This window comes from Gigantopelta aegis, chromosome 10, assembly GCF_016097555.1.
Source record: "Gigantopelta aegis isolate Gae_Host chromosome 10, Gae_host_genome, whole genome shotgun sequence".
NCBI lineage: Eukaryota > Metazoa > Mollusca > Gastropoda > Neomphalida > Peltospiridae > Gigantopelta > Gigantopelta aegis.
This window is the reverse complement of record NC_054708.1, coordinates 82345350-82367467: the sequence shown is the minus strand read 5'-3', so window position 1 is coordinate 82367467 and position 22118 is coordinate 82345350.

Sequence of the window (22118 nt, the reverse complement as noted above, 5' to 3'; positions counted from 1 at the left end):
GTAGCTTATGTGGCGACAGCGGGTTTTCTCTAAAAAACAGTGTCAGAATGACCATATGTTTGACGTCCAATAGCCGATGATAAGATAAAAAAATCAATGTGCTCTAGTGGCGTCGTTAAATAAAACAAACTTTATTTTACTTTTCAACTAAACTTAGTGTCCATTTTGTACCGTTTAAAACTAGGGTCTGCGCCTTTAACGGTATTCCTATTTTCCTACAATGATCAGGATGCGCCAAGGTTAAAAACATGACACAAAAACGTATGTTCTTCATTGATTACAATAGTAAAGCCGCAAGGCGCGTACAACAAATATTCGAATAAGAATCTAGACATCTCAATATTAACGAAGCACGAGCGCGCGAGACACTCATTAAGTGTCGGCAGTGAAGTGTGTCCCGGTCGATATTAATGGATACGAATCAACGTCCAGCTTTGCACATATATATCATCAAATGCTTTTAAAGGTTGCATATTACCAAACAAGACACTTCCGTGTCCATGTTTTAGGTGTAGGGCGATCAACGAAATGGAAATTTCTCCCCGGAAGTTTCTGATGTTTTCAATTCCAAGCAAGCGAAATCATTTTTCCAAAAAAGTATTTAAAATGCGCGAAAACACAATTGTACTAAAAATAATGTAAAGCGCATAAAACTTGCTTTTGCAGAATAACAACCCAAAAGATATATATTAATACCAAAATGTAAAATGTTTGCTCTAAAAAAAAAAAAAATAATAATTGAATTTCCAAAACAATCTGGATATTTAGCATAATACCGTAAATCCGGACAAAAATATCGATGGGTCTTAAGGTCGATCGCCTTCGGTGGACAATTAGGGCCTCACACTTGGAATATTAAAGGCTGTGGTTTTTAATGCCCTGTCTATGGAAAATGCATATTAAAAGACATGCAGTTGAAGTAGGTTTCCCCAACCTCTCTCTCGACCAAGTGTTGACATAGCAATACGCCAGGCACCAAATATTTACATGTCTATATTCATCAAAGGTCCAGGCACGCCAGACACCAAATAACTCTATTTACGTGGTTATATTCATCAACGGTCCACGTACGCCAGGCACCAAATAACTCTATTTACATGCTTATATTCATCAAAGGTTCACGTACGCCAGGCACCAAATAACTCTATTTACGTGCCTATATTCATCAACGGTCCACGTACGCCAGGCACCAAATGACTCTATTTACGTGCCTATATTCATCAAAGGTCTACGTACGCCAGACACCAAATAACTCTATTTACGTGCTTATATTCATCAAAAGTCCACGTACGCCAGACATAAAACAGCCGTAGTTTAAAATGTGCTGGGTGTCAATAAATAAAATAACCTTTTTCTTTCTAGTACCATTTGGAGCTGCAATTGTTTTTTTCTTTATAAATATACTAAACAACAAAAAGAACGCAGATATTTTAATGTATATTGTTTCATGATACAGTTAATTCGGTAAAACGACTGTCAAAATGGGCATGAAGTGGCCACAAGTCATTGATCATTAACAGACATAAAAACTAAATTAATTCAAAATAATTAATTTAAAATAAAGAAAACGAAATTAGTATTTGCGTTTCTTTTGTGATTCAGTATATTTGATCAAACACGGGTATACATGTACTAAAAACACAGTTGGGGCACTATTATCCTACCACAAAGAATTAGGCCTTTTTACAAACAGACTCATAGAGCCAACGCACATGCAAACAATCCCATGGTTCTTGTATAGGTCCGCAGATAAAGACTTAGAAGGTTTTTAGTGTTGGGCGTATATGAGTTTAGTGTGAAAACACGTTATTGAATCACTGTGTGTGGATAGCGGTCATAAATGATTGACACCATCATTGTCAGGTATTCTTATTGGCCAGAAAGCTGAAGGGAAGTTAAGTGATCACAAGTTTCTATATATTCTTCACAAACAGATAGGAATACATAAAGCAGAATGGTCGTTTTCAAGCCAAACAACACTGAATTTAGACCACGCCATTCAAGGGTTATAAAAAGAAAAGAGGCAATTGACTGTGGCATTTGAATAAATTACATATATATTGGTATGAATGAACAAATGTGTTCGTTTAATGTTTTTGGAATGGAAATTTCTGTTCATCAATTTGCGACGGTGAATACAGTGACTATGAGTATACCAGATACGTGTGACTTAAAGTCGTGAAGTCATGGACACCAGGCGTAAGTTCAGTCAACTGCTTGTCGCTAACGTTTGCGACACTGATTTTTACGCTACACAGTAAACCGAATTATCACTTCGAGAACTAATCAAATAGGTAGCGAACGTTAGTGAAACGTTTGCTGGTTGAACTTGGGGCTGGGCAAGACAAGACAGAACTGTCCAGCCAAACAGAGCGGACAGACGTCTGCTGGATTCTCACGTGAACAATACTCGTTCTCCTAAAGGAAATACTGCTGACATCACCTGTTTTACAAAGATCTGAATGCAACAAACTTCAATCTAAATGACAAAAACCATTAGCATTTTCAAAATCGTATCTCTGTACAAGGCAGTGTCAAAAGGACGTATCACTGTCGGGTGCTTCGTCATTAGCAGTCTAGGGCTGCCATTGTCTCGGGACGACACTTCCTTCCTATATCACCTGTAGGAGGACTGCCAGTGCCCAGATTGGCTAGACAAACCTAAACCTACACAAGGCCTACTCCACTGGATATTTTAAACAGCCGTGTTGACATGAATTCACGAATCACTGTCCAGACAGTGATTATATCAGGTGTTCGAGGAAGGTGAGCATATTTTGCTCCACCGATAGCATCCGCAAAAACCCGGTGAGAGGATTTGAACTAGCAGCCCTGGTGTGAGAATAAAAACTTTATCGTATCGACTATCCTCAACATTAAATCCTCTAAAAAAGGAGGGTTTTTTTCTCTTCGCTCCTTTTATCCAATTTATGTTTCATGTACGCTGTTCTAGTTCAGCTGAGACAAAAGAGGTGGGCGGGGTGGGGGTGGGTGGGGGTGAGGCGGGTGTGTGGGTGTGTGTGTGGGGGGGGGGGGGGGGCGGTAGTCAGAGACAGAGTTATCTCCCATTTGACACATAGCGGTGTGAGCTGACCTGTAATCTAATTCTCATAAGCTGCGAATCAACAGCGCGATAAGCCAGCGTCAAACTCTCTCGTTTTAGTTAACAAGTTTACACCAAAGTCTTCCAAACGTACCGATAGTCTGACATGGGCAAGAGCACACAGCCAACTACCACGGTATGTGTGGTGTACAGACATGTGACCAGTCATAATCACGCAGGGGCAATCTCAAAGACTTTATGTCACTATTTAATGCGTCAGAGCACTCATTTTCCCACCGCCAAAACACACCACCACCACCACCACCACCAAACCTTTACAGTAATAACTGAGAACATTACTTTAACATTGGTTGTTAGGAATCTAGCATAATATTATAAATCTTCACCGGTGGTATGGCGGTGAGCCCATAAATTGAAATGTTGGTAGGTTTTGGGTTCAAATCCCGGTATCAGCTCACACCCAGAGTTAATTTTCAACGGAGACTGGCTGATATCATATTACGGTCAATTCTAAAAGAATATGTATTGCTTGTGTTGATAAAACTGAAGACGAATTCCATCTTGCAGTGGCCGTAAAGACATATATTATATAACAAGCCTTATTATTGGGATAAAAACAAATTAAATTGTATAACGTCCATAGTATTAAACAATAACTTATGTAATTTGTGAAATTATTACGCTATTCCTCGTTTTTATTCTCCTATCATATATGTATATTGTTTTTGTCGTGGAACACTGATATGGAAAACTCAATGTGTCTAGCCACCGAGAAGAATCAAGCCCACAGCTGTACCTAGCTTTACAATAACTGGGTGTGGGGCAGTAACAAGAATCAGGACATAGAGCGGGTATTTTTATGTAGTAAAAAGGGACACTTTTTAAAGGGACAGACCCTAGTTTCAAACCGTGAAAATTAAGACTAAGTTTAGTTAATCTACAAACATGTAACACATTTGGATAAAGTTACAATTGTAATGGTGAAATGGTGAAATGGACATACCCTAGTTTTTAAACACTGAGGCATATCTTTTACTATTAGAACCGTTTTTAATAACTGAAGTCATACTTTACTTAGATTTTATGGTTTAGATTATCAGTTTCCATACATTAGAAGTATTTTTGGTCATCCTGGCCCCGTGCTTATAAACCTTAAAGTCTAGACTTTAATAAAAGTCCAGACGTTAACGTAATGTTATTTGAATGACGTTGCCATGACGTTAAAATCTGGACTTTATTAAAGTCTAGACTTTAAGGTTTATAAGCACGGGGTCAGGATGACCAAAAACACTTCTAATGTATGGAAACTGCTAATCTAAACCATAAAATCTAAGTAAAGTATGATGTCAGTTATTAAAAACATTTCTAATAGTAAAACATATGCCTTAGTGTTTAAAAACTAGGGTATGTCCCTTTAACATGAAGATTACGGAATTCCTATCTAATTATTTCGGTTGTATTTAACTATTACTGTATTCGACACCATATAATCGTAGTTAAAATGTGTTGACTGCGTCGTTAAATAAAAGATTTCTGTCTTTTTAAACTGAAGTGTCTTTTTCCACATTTATGAGGTTCACCTGAGGGGTCAGTTACCATTCTGCGACTCTTTTGTTTAGACCGTGCCTTCTTTGGTTTGCAAGACGACCCCTGTGACACCAGCCTGCACCGCTACCAGACGTCACCGTGAAACGACAGAGTTTGTACATCAGCGGGATAAACAGATCTCTGTTCATTAAGTCCCGGAATCTCCTCCTCATAATTGTGAGACAAACTTAGGACTTAGCTCGTAACTGACGTGACTCTGTGTACGGGAAAACGCCCCTCGCTAGTGTCGTCGCCGTCAGAACCGGGGCGGAGGAATCCGCAACAAGCACTTTGCGCTAAAGGACGCTGTTTGTTCTTCACAGACGCGCAGTCGACGTCGCCAGAATGGTGTCATGGCGAGGACAATGTTTACCACGTCCACCCGTCCAGCCTCACGTCAAGGCGATCAGTTCAGCGAGGTGGAATCGTTAAAGACACATTATAGATGTATTTTATTCTGTGACTAGCATTTCCTTCATAGTATCCACACATGAACATGCCACATCCTGCCCTGCCAGGTCCTACCAGCCCTGCGACTGATCACCCTACCCTGCCTTTCCATTTCTGTCCTGTCTTGCCTTGCCCTGCCTTTCCAGTTATATCCTGTCTTGCCCTGTCTTGCCTTTCCAGTTCTATCCTGTCTTACCCTGTCTTACCCTGTCTTATCCAGCCCCCCTGCCCTGCTCAGTTCTTTTCTGCCCTGCCCTGCTCAATTCTTTTCTGCCCTGCCCTGCCCTGCCCTGCCCTGCCCTGCCCTGCCCTGCCCTGCCCTGCTCAGTTCTGCCCTGCCATGCCCAGTGCTGTCCTGTCTTGCCCTGCCCTGTCCTGTCCTGTCTTGCCCTACTCTGCCCAGTTATGTGCTGTCCTGTCTTGCCCTGCCCTGCCCAGTTCTGTTCTGTTCTGTCTTGCCCTGTCTTTCCCTGCCCTGTCCTGTCTTGCCCTGCTCTGCTCAGTTCTGTGCTGTCCTGTCTTGCCCTGCCCTGCCCTGCCCAGTTCTGTTCTGTTCTGTCTTGCCCTGCTCTGCCCAGTTCTGTCCTGTCCTGTCTTGACCTGCTCTGCCCAGTTCTGTGCTGTCCTGCCTTGCCCTGCCCTGCCCAGTTCTGTGCTGTCCTGTCTTGCCCTGCTCTGCCCAGTTCTGTTCTGTGTTGCCCTGCCCTGCCCTGCCCAGTTCTGTTCTGTTCTGTCTGGCCATAATTTGCCCAGTTCTGTCCCGTCCTGTCCTGTCCTGCCCTGTCCTGCCCTGCCCTGTCTAGTTCTGCCCTGCCCTGCCCTGCCCTGCTCTGCCCTGCCCTGCCCTGCCCTGCCCTGTCTAGTTCTGCCCTGCCCTTCCCTGCCCTGCCCTGCCCTGCCATGTCTAGTTCTGCCCTGCCCTGCCCTGCCCTGCCCTGCCCTGCCATGCCCTGCCCTGTCTAGTTCTGTTCTGTTCTGTCTTGCCCTGCTTTGCCCAGTTCTATCCCGTCCTGCCCTGGTTTTCAGTTATGTCCTGTCTTGCCCTTTCCTGCCCTGCCATGTCCTTCCAGCCCTGCGGCTGAGTGCCCTGGCCTCTCCTGCTCCTTCCAATATGCCACGTCCGTTTGTCCGTCCAATCATGGTTTCAAATACGAATCTAGAAGCCACATTTAACTATTTATTAAACACAGTATTTACAGTACGCACTATAATAATTGTATCAGTGTTTTCTTGTTATATCTGCTCTTATGTCTTGTTATGTCAGCTTCAGACATACATTGTAAGTGTAGTATTGTTGTAATCGAACCCCCCACCCCCATTGCTTGTAATAAACATGGTTTTCAATGTAATAATATATAAAATTCATACAACCTGTTTTCGTCTTTGAAAGTTCATAGAAATGGAAAAGTAGCTTTTTAAAATCCATTTGATGAGTTGTATTGTGAGATACGGGCCCCTAGCAATCAACAAATGAGCAATTCATTGAGTGTTTATCACAGCAGACACGATTGTTTAATCAAACAATGAATTAGTGTCATACAGAACGTCCACATATTTCGAAACTTTGAGAATAACAAATGCGAGACATTTTGGCTAAAACAACACAAACGTTTTTTAAAAGTATATATAGTGTTCAGTTACATGTAATGTTTATACAGCTTCCCGTATACGTGGATGAAGTTTGTAATAGAACGATATATTAATTTAAAGGATTTAAAGTGTCGACTAACAGGGTAACCTGAAGGCTTTAGAGACTGGTCCACACGCTGCGTGTCCATACTGACTACACGTGGTGGCATCGTAATCATGCAAAACCATTTATAATTTGAATGTAGACGTACACATATATTTTGATTTAGCATCTATAGTTTCCAGCATACAAGCTTCATTTGATACATTTTCTGTAGCCAGCACAATCATCGCCACCACCACCACCACCACCACCACCACCATCCTCCTCCTCATCCTCATCCTCCTCACCACCACCATAATCATCATCATCAACTTACATTGATCCTTGCAATGAAGATAAAAGGAGCGGTAAAAATTCGCTCTGGCTGAACGCCGGTACCGACATTCGACTGGAGCACCTACCAGCCTTAAAGTTAAAGTTTGTTTTGTTTAACGAAATGTAGATGTATAGTCTTAGAGGAAGCCCGCTACAGTCGTCCTTTAGCTAGGGATCTGTTATATGCACTTTCCCTCTGACAGGACACTACATACCAATGCCAATCATCTGCCCACAAGCCTTTAAGCCGGCGGCTTTACTATTACACCACAAACACGGTAGATAGACCAAGCACATCTGTTGTTTTAAACTCATAATACCAAAGTAAAAAAAAAAATCACAGAAAACCATAAACAAATCTCAGACAGACAAAGATTTTTTTCTCTCTCTTTCTCCCTTCCCAATTCAAGTGAAGACAACTCGAGGCTCTTTTTTTGAGTCGCTTGACGTAAAGACAAATTTGCCAAATCCCCAAGACGCCAACCATCTTGAGAGGTGTCCTGCGTTTTACAGATGTAATAAGTGGCTGAATGGAACGTTTGCAGTCAGCTGTCAGCTAACCACCCCTCATTTCTCCACCTTAATAGCCCGGAATTCATCTCTTGGTGCGCAATATTGACCCAAACCTATTAGCCGGCATGGAAATGAGGGGAAGTTTTAAATGGCTTCAGAACACTCCATCGTCTCGGCTCTATAGCGCACAATGGCGAGTCGATCGTATCACAGAGTCGTAAGGAGTCCTTCGTTGTAAATGCAAAAGCACTTAGAAGAATAATCGTCAATTAATTTTAAATGCGATTCGGCTTAGATTGATGGCTAAAGGGTTTTAGAAGTCTACCGTTCTTGTGTTTACTGACACAACAGAAAGAATAACTCGACTTTTTTCTCTCTCTCTCAAGGAAACAGTTTGATTTATGACTGCATGCAAATATTCACTCATTTGCGTTTAGTCCATACAAATGATAATCGTTCAGACACTTAGAAAACTTTCCAACAGAAACATTCCGTTTGTTACACTTTCGAAGACGTCTAAACGAAATAATTATCTTTTACAATAAAGATTATAATACTGCCTCTTTTTTAAACATCTCATTCCTCTACTAATTTGTATTATTTTATTCATCCTATTAGTTAACAAAAATCAAGATTCGGAAATTACTTGTTTTTTTTTTGTATTATTTTTTATACCAGCGTATTTAGAATTAAAAAAGGGGATTTATCGAAATATTTTATGTATGTTTAGCTTTTTCAATTTTCAAAAATGTTGGATTTTTTTGTTCTTTGAGGGAGTGGGATGGGGGAGAGTTATATATAATATTAAATGTGTTGGAGGACATAAATGTACGCAATACATTTATATTGCAACAAAGAGCAAATATTATTTTGGGTGCACATTAAGGATTCAAATCATTTCGCATTTTTTTCTTTCATTTATTTATTTTCGTTACTTCGTCCGTCCGTCCGTTCATCCGTTCATCATTCATGCATGCGCGCGTGCGTGCGCATGTGTGTGTATTGGTTGGTCAGTCAGCAATCAAAGCAGAATCAAAACTTTGACCATGTAATTATCTATCTGCAATTGCATTAAACAAAACAAGAGAAAAGGGTGATGATGTTGTTGCTGATGATGATGACGATGATGTTGTTGTTGATGATGACGACGATCATGATGTTGATGATAATGGCTTGTACGTTGAATTGAATTAAATTGTTTTTACAAGACGTTTTGTGTCGTTGTCGCAAGGCCAAATGATAGTACTGCGACGTTAACACACGAAGTCTTGGACAATGTTTTTTCCTCGTACTGTTGACTGTAACGGTTTTGTCGATTTGCTATCCAGTCCGGTCAATAGTGATCCACCACTGAGCAATCTGGACTCTCTTGTATCGCGTCATTAAGCGCTATTGTTCGAGAGGTGGATGCGCGCTTCATTTATCCGAGCCATTAGGCAGATCACTTTGCCAAATGGCGAAACAGATAAAACTTAATTGACGCGATTTATGATGAGGCAAATGCTGTCTAACAGATCGGATTAAGAGCTGATTGTTTGCATCTATATTCCGCGGGATGAAAAGCGTTTTATTGTGCAGATAGGACAAGCCGATATCGAGACGGGGCAGGGATCGGAACAGAATTGTCATTTTATGCATGGAGATCAGCGGCGCGCCAGCACGACTTCGGGCAAATTTTCTTTCTTATCTTAAATAATATTTGACTTAATTCTTCCAGGTCTCATTTCAGTTTGCTCTGCTCGCTTAGTCACGTGATTTATGTGTAAATGAAATGAGACGATCAGGGCGCATCTCTCGGTCAATCGAGCCGATCGCGGAGAAAATCGACCAATTCCGTGAGCAATTCCGACATGCTGTCTTAGAAATAACACTTCGGCTATCACTGGCAGACACGAAGAATACGTGAGTCGTGTGAACTGATGGCTACGTTCAGCGACACAGAAACGCCAAACGTTTGCGAATGATTTGGTTGCTTCCCGATGTGGTCATTCGGTTTAATGTGCAAAGAAAAAGCATTTGTTTGTTTTTAGGCTTTGTTTGCTTTAACACTGCCCTAATGTCATATTTCGCTTTACTCAGTCATAAAGAAACCGCCTGAGGTGCGGGGAGTCTTAAGATCAACCCCTAACTGTCGTAGTAGACCCGCCCCCCTCTCTCCCCCCCCCCCCCTCTCTCTCTCTCTCTCTCTCTCTCTCTCTGTGTGTGTGTGTGTTCGTATGTGTTTCTCATTCATTTTGTCTCGCTATATCTCAGCTTCTCTGACTCCTTCTTTCTTTCTGTTAATCTGCCTGTCTGTCTCTATTGGCCTCGGTGGCGCCGTGGTTAGGCCATCGGTCTACAGGCTGGTAGGTACTGGGTTCGGATCCCAGTCGAGGCATGGGATTTTTAATCCAGATACCGACTCCAAACCCCGAGTGAGTGCTCCGCAAGGTTCAATGGGTAGGTGTGAACCACTTGCACCGACCAGTGATCCATAACTGGTTCAACAAAGGCCATGGTTTGTGCTATCCTGCCTGTGGGAAGCGCAAATAAAAGATCCCTTGCTGCCTGTTGTAAAAGAGTAGCATATGTGGCGACAGCGGGTTTCCTCTCAAAAACAGTGTCAGAATGACCATATGTTTGACGTCCAATAGCCGATGATAAGATAAAAAATCAATGTGCTCTACTGGCGTCGTTAAATAAAACAAACTTTACTTCTTTTTTCTCTGTCTGTCTCTCTTCCCTCTCCGAGGACGGTGGAATATGGTGTTCTCTTTAAAAAAACAAAAAACCCCACAAGACTTCAGTTCTAAAAGATGGACAGCTGATCTTCGTTTCGTAGCCTAAAGCAAGTGTCACACTAAGCATATGTTAAACATCCAATAACCACGATGAAATAGGATGGAGAAAACCTCGCCTGTTTCCATCACATTTCAGTAGACTTGATGGGTGGAGCTCACTATTAATATCAGTGTGCAGTAAAACAATTGGTCACCACCTGCCAACTACAGATGAGCTGACACAGTCTTGTCAAGGTATCGAGTAACTGTCAGTTTGTACCTGTCTGTTGTTAACACAAGGACGAATAACAAATAAGACACTAAAATACATTAAAGACAATTTGTTTGGGACACGTGCATTTTATTGAAAGATTACCCCGTTTATTACAAATATTATTAAAGGGAATATTGTCTGATGTTTCATGTGTATATTACCCAGTCTAAACGGCTGTTTCTTTTTAACGACAGACATTAATCGCGACAATAAGAAACTATACATGTAATTCAACTGCAGTTTATAAATAAGCTTATTCTTGTGGGCGATTAATAACTTGAGATTATTTTGGGAACATGCATTTTTGAAATAAAGAATTGGAATCTCGTCTGGGTAAGAAGTACCATGGTACGAGATTCTTACAGAAGAGAATAACACTTTATTTGATTCTTCCCGCACTATTTCTCTCAGCCCATCCCAAATTTATATCGTGCTTGACTCCCAAACTTCCCAACTTATAATATTGTAGACGGGTCGGCTTGCAAGAAGGCAGATAGGCAGATAAACAGACAAGCAGACAGGCAGGCAGATGTGTTTCCATCCATCCATCTATCTATCCACCCATCCATCCATCTATCCATCCATCCACAGAGAGATAGAATTCATTCATGTCTGAAATCTAGCTATCTATATTGGTTCTGTTAGTGAGTGGGATTTAACTCAGTCGGTTGAGCGCTCGTCTTAGGTGCTCGCGTCGCAGGATCGAACAACCTCGATGGACCCATTCAAATGATTTTTTTTTCTCGTTGCAACCAGTGCACTACAACTGGTCAAAGGTCGTGGTATGTGCTTTTCTGTCTGTGGAAGAGTACATATAACAGATCCCTTGCTGTAGCGGGTTTCCTCTGACGACTACGTGTCAGAATTACCATGTTTATGATATCCAATAGCAGATGATTAATCAATGTGCTCTAGTGGTATTTACACAAACAAACTGGTTCTGATACGATCATCTGGCGATCAAAGAACCTTCTCGTCGAGTAAGGTAATCGCACAAAAAGTTATGGTTTGATCAATTCTTCACAATGAATTCAAAATGAATAAATTCATTAAAAAGGACAAAAACAGCTGCAAAAAATAGTATCGAAATAACATTTACAATGGAGTAACAATCACATTTTCAAGAGAAAAGGAAGTGTATAAACAAACGTTAATACGTTATGGCACTTGAATGCTGCTGTATTTCAAGACAACGTTCTGGGTTCAGTATTGTTTTAAGTACGTGTAAGGATGTCATTTCTTTATGACCAAAATATCAAATGTCCATCAGAGAAATATTACATTCCTTGTTGACAACTTCATCAAATAATGTTTTGCTTTAATCCTATTTCCAATTTATAGGAAAGAACAAAGCAAAGCAAACGATTCTTTTCTTTTAGCCTACCTATTTCATCAAAAAGACTTACTTACTTACTTATACATATATTCAATTAAGTTTCAAGCACGGTGTCCTGCGGCCTGAACTGCCCTTCCAAGAAAGAAAGGGGGTTGTACAAAATGTGGTATGGCATTTTGGGTGTAAATCTTCAGTGACCTATAATCGATAAAATTAGTGGGGGTATTTTCTAATGAAAATAAGTTTATTGTCGTCGTTTTTAATTTTTAACTAATTTGGACGAAGATTTTGACGGTCCCCTAAAATAAAAAAAGACATGTAAACCCATTTTAATTTGATGCCACGAGCTAAAAGAGAAATAATGACATGCCCACCCATGGACCTACGGGTTACGGTTTTGTAAAGTGTGAGGGCGTGATTGTTTTGAAGAATAAATGAATTAGAGAATGGATCGAAAAGAAACATTCACTGTAATTTATAGGTCAGAGTGTAGTTAGCGAGTGTTTTCCTCCTACCTATTCAGTTGAGAGAAACAAAACGTGTCACGGAGTACAAGGACTATTAGTTACTAATGTATTGGGGATGAGTCTCGTTAAGCTTGGCCTCGATACCGAGAACAACGACGTAGGAGGTGAGGGCGCCATTTGTAGCGCCTATTCCTGTCAATCATTAATCCATCAATAACCCAATCTTAGTACAGCCATTCGTTCCGCTCAAAGATCCCCACTGAGTCAGCGATTGACCCGAACCAGTCGAATCATCATATCACGTGGCCGACCGGGAACTTTGACGTAACAGCTTTAGAAAGACGGTCTCCGTAAGTCATTGTGCATACAGGTGCTTACAGCGGATTTTAATTAACGTTTCGGTAACAGTCTATCGTGACGTAATGACACGTGCTGTGGCTAGCTGATGACGGCTGGGGGTGTTTCCGATTACCTCACAGCGACAATGATACTTCTTAATCTGTCCTCTTTCCGATTTAACTCCAAGATTGTTTATAGAATTCCTGATTAGACTGTTACTACAAGCGCATCTTCTTTGAAATGTGTAACATATCAATATCTTGTTGATCATTTATTTCAACAGTATTATCTACAATTGTCAGATGCTTCAAAATAATAATATATTATTTATAAATACGATTACGGGGTCGGAAGCAGTATTTTTGTTTTATAGAGGGGGTGCAACGTTTTTTGTTGTTTTGTTTTTTTTCGTTTTTTTTTAAACTGCTCTATACCAACATGCATTATATCGGGTAATAATATATGCGGTAAACGTATTCAATGCAAAACGCTAACATTTTAACAAAGCCAATCTGTTACTAGTATATTATGCGTTGATAATCAGTTTTGATTTAATAATCAGTTAAATTCAACACATAATTTCCAATGCCACCTCTTTGTGTAGCGGTTGAGAGGAAAACGTCTCCGACCATTCTCAAAGTGATTACACGCAGTTCAAATTACAGTCGTATGTTACAGAACATGCTAAACGTTGTTCAAACATATCACATATAACACATGTCACATATAAAACATATCACATATAACACATATCACATATAAAACATATCACATATAACACATATCGTTGTTGAGACAGCATATTCCTTCCCGTGTTTGTTTAGTTTTAGCTTCGCTCTGACGGGTGTTTTTCAGCGGAGTCTTTCTGAGACTAATTTGTCGTGCGTAATTCTGCACGTCAACCTCTTATTGACGGGAAAAGAAAGGAATAGATGTTTAACGACACCTCAGAACGTGTTCAACTACAGCTGTATGGTGTCTAAGATTTGTGGTTATTTCCACATCTTGAGAAATAAAGAAAAAGCGAGGAAACTCGTTGCCGTCACATGGGCTACGCCTAACGATAAAGAAGTAAAGGATATTTATATACATTTTCTCATTCATTCATTATCATGGTTTAACATCTAATGTAGTTTTCGTGATGGGGTGTCGTTAAACACTCATTCATTCATTCATTCATTCATTCATTCATTCATTCATTCATTCATTCATGTTTTTCTCAAAGATTCGATAGCATTATGTAATAGAACAAAACAACCTGCACACAAGTGATTCGAACCACGGACATTCAGTATGAGAATCCAAACTATCAACCGAGCTACCAGCCAGCTTCTGCCAGTACAAGTTCAAGTTCTTTATTACTTTAAGTTATACAACTTATAGGCTTTATAATAAAAACAGCAAACTATAATAAATACATATTTACAACATCTGATAATGGAGGGGAGCGCTATAGCACTATCTAAAACACATTGAGGCATGAAAAATCAATACATATCTAAAATAAACGAAATAAACCCTACATATATGCATTGTAATTAATTACATGAGTAGTAATATGGAAGATATTAGATATAAACACATCACGTGCGTAAGGAAGCTAAAGACACACATACAACAAAAATGTTTTTAAAAAAGTAAGAGCAATTGATATCAAAATTACTTATACTACACACTTCCCCACCATACGAAGTTTGTCACAAAGCTGTGGGGTACGGGCAGTTGAACTGTTACAGGTATTGACTTATGTCCATGTTGGGCAAATATCAACTATAACGGAACAAAACTCAACCTCCACGGCGAGGATTTCAACCACGGCGAGGATTTCAACCATATAGAGAATTTCAACCACGGAGAGGATTTCAACCACATAGAGGATTTCAACCACGGAGAGGATTTCAACCACATAGAGGATTTCAACCATGGAGAGGATTTCAACCACATAGAGGATTTCAACCACGGAGAGGATTTCAACCACATAGAGGATTTCAACGACAGAAATTCAGTATGAGACGCCAGCGCTCTACCAAATGTGCTAATAGGGAAACTCCCACTAGCTACTTTCATAGACCGTTCTTGTAACTTCTTTTGATGGTGGCTACTTTTGTTCTTTCTTCCTTCTTTCCTTCTTTTCTTCCTACCTTTCTATCTGTCTGTCTGTCTGTCTGTCTGTCCATCCATCCATCCATCCATCCATCCATCCATCCATCCATCTATCTGTATTATATTGGTAATATGATATTGGTATATTTCTCTCTCTCTCTCTCTCTCTCTCTCTCTCTCTCTCTCTCTCTCTCTCTCTCTCTCTCTCTCTCTCTCCATCTTGCTCTCTCTTTCTCTCGCTATCTATATATCTGTCTGTCTGTCCGTCCGTCCGTCCGTCCGTCCGTCACCCACCCACCCATCCATCCATCCATCCATCCATCCATCCATCCATCCATCTATCTATTTATCTATTTTTGTTTCCTTCTCTCTTTTATTCATTCATTATTTCTACATTTCTGTCAATACGCATGTCTGTCCGTCCGTCCGTCCAAGTATAATTTAAATGAAAAATGGATACATATAAATTGCCCTTTGTAGAGAGCTAATTCTTGAACTAGGTGCTGTATACACAAGGTGCGGGTGTGCACGCATTTGTTTATTGTAACTGCATATATCTGCTGAACAAACAAAGACAAAAACGTTTACACTTGTCTACAGATTGACAATGCATACAGCAGGGCCAATATAGCGCAGTGAATTTTCACATATTGAATATCAATAATACCTGTTTGTTGCCATCGGCCAAACATACGCGAACGCGTGAAAATTATTTATGTTGCGAAGCAGGCAACAAGCGGGTTTATGGAGCGGCAATAGATCATTTTTCCTCTGTATGTTTTTGTATTCTGCGAGACCACCCAACTAGCAGATGCAAGCCGAGGTACGCTCGTTCGTTTTCCATACCAACATATTCAAATGATTATTGTTCCCTTCATAAATGGGGCCTTCAGTGGGTGAAGAAAGTTGAAATTGGCCTTCGCGGTGTTATTCGGAATTCGGAACACCTCGGCTGATTACGACCTCACTTCGAATGATTGAAATGTAATTCGTATTGAAGTGAACACTTTCAATTGTGCGTCAGAAGCCAGACGGTCCAAATAATTAATTTGAAGATATATATATATATATATATATATATATATATATATATATAATAATAATGGCAAGTTAAAATTTCATATAAATTATATTCATATTTTATGTTAGTATTTATATAAAATATTTGGTTTTAAAAAGATGAAAAAAATATCAACAAGTACATACGTTAACATAATTATTTGAAGACAAATATTAAATTGCTAACTTAGTAACTAGATACGGTTTTTGGTAGTATCACCGTATCCAGAAATGTCAAATGAATCGTCTGGATTTACCAAGATGGATTTAAATTGCCAACTGCCGTATGTCCGGGGTATGATTCGTCGAATCGGCCGATACGTTCCTTGTGTCACGCCGTGTGTCTTCGGTATTGTTTAGTATAAGTCAAAAGACGAAACAATTTTATACTGTGAAGAAATGAATGTAGGTCTACCCACTTGGAAGATTTGAAATATTTACTACAGTCACAAACGCACTAAAATCGTACAGAACATATTAAATCATATGTACGTTAATTGCATGTGCCACATTTTGCTATTTGTGTTCTACATTTATTGGCTTCCTTAAGAATTCTGCATGGAAAGAGAAATTAAACAAAAATCTAGTTGCATATATTTTCAAACAGCATGTAGTTGTTTCCCCTCGACGAATGATGGGTTTCCACAAACGTAACCGGTCAGTCACCCTCTAAACATTTATCTGTACATGAAATTATTTTGTTGTGATTGTTTATGGGTATTTTGTTGCAGGTATAATATTTATATTAAAAAACAAACAAACAAACAAACAAACAAACAACAACAACAGAAATAAACAACAAATAAACAACAACTTGGCCCTTTGATGCGACCCCTTTAACAGTCTATATACACCATGCATAATATTACAATTATATGTAATTCCCCCTCGACACCTATTACTCGGTCTACATGCCCAGTGTATTGACATGTCGCTCTCTGATGTGGTGTACAACAAAATAAACTGCATCCCTGGCGAGGCCTCTCGCGCGTTTTAGAAAGAGATGTTTTATATCGGAAGAACTGTGCATTATGAGCGATAAACAACAGGACAATAATGGGTTTATGGACACGGTGTAATATCTTGCTTGGTTTGTGACATAAAGCCCGCATATAGACTACCGTGAAGTACCGAAATAGTATCAACACGCCAGTAAAGCGCTACATTATCGCAGGTGCAGTGCAGCGCAAATTCGAATGCAAAGCTCAAATGAATGAGAAACGTTTGCAGTTATGAATCGCCGTCTATAAACACCAACATCGATATGGTGTTGTTCAACGGCGTGTCAACAACATCCGCAACAGCATCTGTCGTCAACGTGCACGTTTATTGGTGTTTGTTTTTCATTTTTCGCCATGAAATATGTTTAGTTCAGATTTAATATTATTTACAAAGCATGAGACAAAACATAATACCAATCTATAACTGAAAGAAAAACGATTTCATATATATGAGTGTTTGAAATAGCTGGTAATAATAATAATAATAATAATAATAATAATAATAATAATAATAATAATTATTATTATTATTATTATTATTAATTGCGATGTCAAAATAATCATGACGTTATATTTTAACATCACAATCAATGTATATTCATTGTGACGTCGCAAACAATGGGGACCATTGACTGTCATGAATGTTTTCACGAATGTACAAACATTACTCTTTTTGTTTCAAAGTTTGTTTTGCTTAAAGACACCACTAGAGCACATTGATTAGTAATCATCGGCTATTGGATGTCAAACATTTGGTAATTTTGACATATTGTCATAGAGAGGAAACCCGCTACATTTTTTCCATTAGTAGCAAGGGATCTTTTATATGCACCATCCCACAGACAGGATAGCACATACCACGGCTTTTGATATACCATTCGTGGGGCACTGGCTGTGCCGAGAAATAGCCCATTGGGCCCACCGACTGGGATCGATCCCAAACCGACCGCGCATCAAGCGAGCGCTTTACCACTGGGTTACGTCCCGGCCCCGTTGTTTTTAAATGCGTACGCTGGCATTACATGGACCTTCGTGAGTTTGCAGTCGTTGTAAGATATTTCCATCTAACAAATACACTTTCTTCTTTAAAGAGTTAGTATCTCTATATTTGCGGTCGAGTGCAACTGTTTGAAGCACTTACTTTCTCATTTTCCTATATATATTTTTTTTTTCGTACATTTATTGAAAGGTAAAATGTGGTTTGGGCGACAGCAAACATTAGTTCGACAACAAGCAGCTTGTGTATACAGATACTGGTATTCTAAAGTGGAAACTATCTTTAATATGTAACTTTAATCAAAAATGATCTGTTAGTAATAAAAATGTGATAATGGCAAAAAACCCCAGGTTTATCTGTTTAACACCTTCTTTCTAAAGTACCAGTTTTACACGCTCATGAATAGATGTAGAATAGTATACATGTAATATCTTGTGTTTCATTTTAAACTCTTGTTTTAAACTCTAGTACCATTTACTTTTTATATACTCTAAAGTGAATTCAATTATTATATAAAGTAGCGTATTCCTTCATAAATGAAAAAAACTCTTTCGAAACATGTCAGTTAAAATCATATTAGCGAATATCCTTCTCTTGGCCCTTGGCATTACGAGATTTAGTAGGTATGAAATAATACTCGTCTGCTATGAGCTTCCGAGCTAAATGTATTAAATCTACATGACATAGCGAATTATAATTCATAGTTATTTTATTTTATTATTTATTATCACTAATTGCTCATTCATCCATTAATTCGTTCGTTCGTTCGTTCATTCATTAGCCCAACCAACCAGTCGTTCACTCACTCACTCACTCACTCACTCACCAACTGTTGAAATAACCATTTGTTACAGACCAAATAAGCGTATAATGGAATTTATATAATTTAACTATTCGTATACTATATTATTTACTGTTTAATGTTCTCCTGTAAACCCTATCCTGTCTTGTCACATATTATATTATGTAATTATTCTGTTTCCCCATATGCCGTTGCCTAACGGCCTGGGTGTAATAAAGTTCTGTTCTGTTCTGTTCTGTAGTTTATAATGTGCTCTGATATTCTATTCCTTTGTTTTTAGTTGAAGTGAAAAATAAATTTCATATTGCTCCAAAATATACATTTTATAGGCATACATAGATATTTATAAATAAATTGCGGGAATGGTAAGTAACAGCGGAATACAATCGATAAAAGTCAACAATAAATGGGTAATACATACATAACAATAATATAATAACAATATAATAACATATGTCATGTATCAGTGTTGTCTGTTCTGTGCGTGGTAACAGTGGTCAAATACTTACACAATTTAGTTAGCTGTTTTGAATTGTCGCTGGACAGTAGTTGCGTTAAGTTAAATGTTGATCGTTTATCATAATAATAAGGTTTAATATATTTATCCCTTAGAGTCTTATAATACTGTGGAAAGGACAACCTAGAACAAAGTGATATTCGTCTTCTACTACCTTCATATTGCAGAGATACAAATTCTATTATTCCTGTCAATATTGTGGTATTTGCCAGCTTCTGTAGAGATATTATAGGAAAATAGTCTATCTTTACCCAAAAATATATTTATATTTCAGAGCAATAGGATTTTGAATGTAAAGTTGTAGGCAATAATTATTAACATTGAATTTGTATACGGTACATTTTGGAGAAATTTTGAATAAAGCAAACATAGGCTGAATAAATTGATCTGTCATTCTCTGTTTGAATAGTGATATAAATGTACTGCAATTTTTTACATTTTGATTGTACCATATGTGACCAATACAATTAGTCAGAGAAATAGGTCTCGTGTTTGACTAACCCGGTTAACAGTATGTGATTGTCTTATGCCCTCGTAATATAGGGTGGCATAATACTCTTTCAAAATACAGTTATCTGTGTTCAACAAATTTATCCAATATTTAACAATTAATGGTCCACAATTAACTATATTGTCTTCTGGCGAAAATGATTCTATTCATACAATCTTAAAGGTAAAGTAATATAGTCTTGAAGGAGGCAGGAGAAGCTGCATTACTACTATGCATAACAAATTCCTTAATTAACCCATTTTGACTTCGTCAAGTTTAAATAGTTTTGGTGTCAGACATTGATAGAAATCAAAGATGCCAACTTAACAGAATCGATGCAACATTCTATCAAAAATATATGAGGGGACTTTGAATAACTAATATTTTTTCATAACAAAGAAACATGTTTAAAATCTAGATTAACAAACTTACTTCTCTGATTAACCCTTTGTCTTCTATAGGCACTTTAGGTTTGGTGTCGGATGGAAATTATATTTTGGTGTCGGATGGAAATACAATTTAATACTTTTCATAAGTATAATTTTAATGAAAACATTACACCACACCAAGATATATATTTTAAAATGCTTTCTTCGTCATTATTCTTCATTAAGAAATGATACTCATGGCACTTAAAGGGCACTTTACAGACATTTAAACATGCCCCCTGCTAACAAGGCTCTTAATGAATAAAACTAAATTTTAATGACAGTTTCTTGCTCAGAATATTGATATTTGTACAACATGTGTTTCTGGAATTCCTAATGCTTATAACAGCTTAAACAGGATTTATGTTTACATGTACAAAATGACTGACGGCAAAATGCTAATTTCAATTTTTGGGCTAGATGTTGGCCACTTTTGTAATATGTCCTACAGCACATTGATTTATTACGCATCGGCTATTGGATGTCAAACATTTGGTACTTCTGACATGTAGTTTTAGAAGGAAACCCGCTTTATTTTCTCATTAGTAGCAAGAGATTGTATATGCACCATCCCACAGACATGATTGCACATATTTCGGCCTTTGATATACCAGTCGTAGTGCACTGGCTGGAACGAGAAATAGCCCAATGGGCCCGTCGACAGGGTTCGATCCTAGCTCGACCGCGCATCAGGCGAGTGCTTTATCACTGGACTACGTCCCACCCCGACCTGAATAAGTAAGAACATCACATTAGAATACCAACCCTAAAACTACTGTCTTAATATAAATATTTTAAACATTGTCAGAGAGAGAGAGAGAGAGAGAGAGAGAGAGAGAGAGAGAGAGAGAGAGAGAGAGAGAGAGAGAGAGAGAGAGAGAGAGAGAGAGAGAGAGAGAATGAGTAAGAGGGAGGGGCAGAGAGACAGAGACAGAGAGAAGAAGAAATCAAAACTGATATACCAAAAGAACCGAATATAATCGATTTTTTTTTTAATTAATTTATTTTATCTTTAAAATAGATTCTATACATAATGTTAAATTTAGAACACCGAAAGCAAAATTCAAAAGTTCATAATAATAAAATCAATTAAAAATTATATAATAAAATTGTTTCGGCCTTTAAAAACAATTCGTTTCCGGTACCTGATCATACCTCAAAAAAGGTTTGACCGGAATTGTTGTCGATGTATTTTTTTCCGATTTAATTAAAAAATCTATATGTAGGTGAACAGAATGCATACATCACATTTAACTGGACCCACAGGCATGAATGAAAAGTTTATTTTGTTTAACGAAACTACTAGTACAGTTATTGGATGTTAGATATTTAATAATGTTTTACTCGTAGTGTTTGAGAAAACCTGCTACATTTCCTGCATGCAGCAAGGGATATTTTATATGCACTTTCCAACAGACAGAACATCACCTAGCAAAAAAGCCGATATATCCTTTTTTCTCTCGAAAATATACAATTGTTTTCAGGACTTTAAAAAATTAAAATTAAAACAGAAGCAAGAGAAATAAAATGTGAGACGTCGCTAGATATTAAACTATTTATTGGAAATCTAATTTTTCTAAGTTTCTATATAATTATAATGAGATACATTTTTTATAAAGCAAAAAGTTTCGTGAATTCATTTATTTATTTGTTATTATTATTATTATTATTATTATTATTATTATTATTTTTTTTTATTATTATTATTAATTTAAAAAAAAAATCGGGGGGGGCATGATTTTTCTTATGTTATTTTTAAATTATTGTCCTCAAATCATTGGGACGACATACAGTACCTGCACATTTAAACTGTTTAAACTGTTTAAACTGAATGAATTTCCCTCTACTACAGCTCCCTGCTAAAAATGGACAGTGAAGATAACAAATACTCGTGCAACCAAGAAACGAACATTTGAAGGGCGGG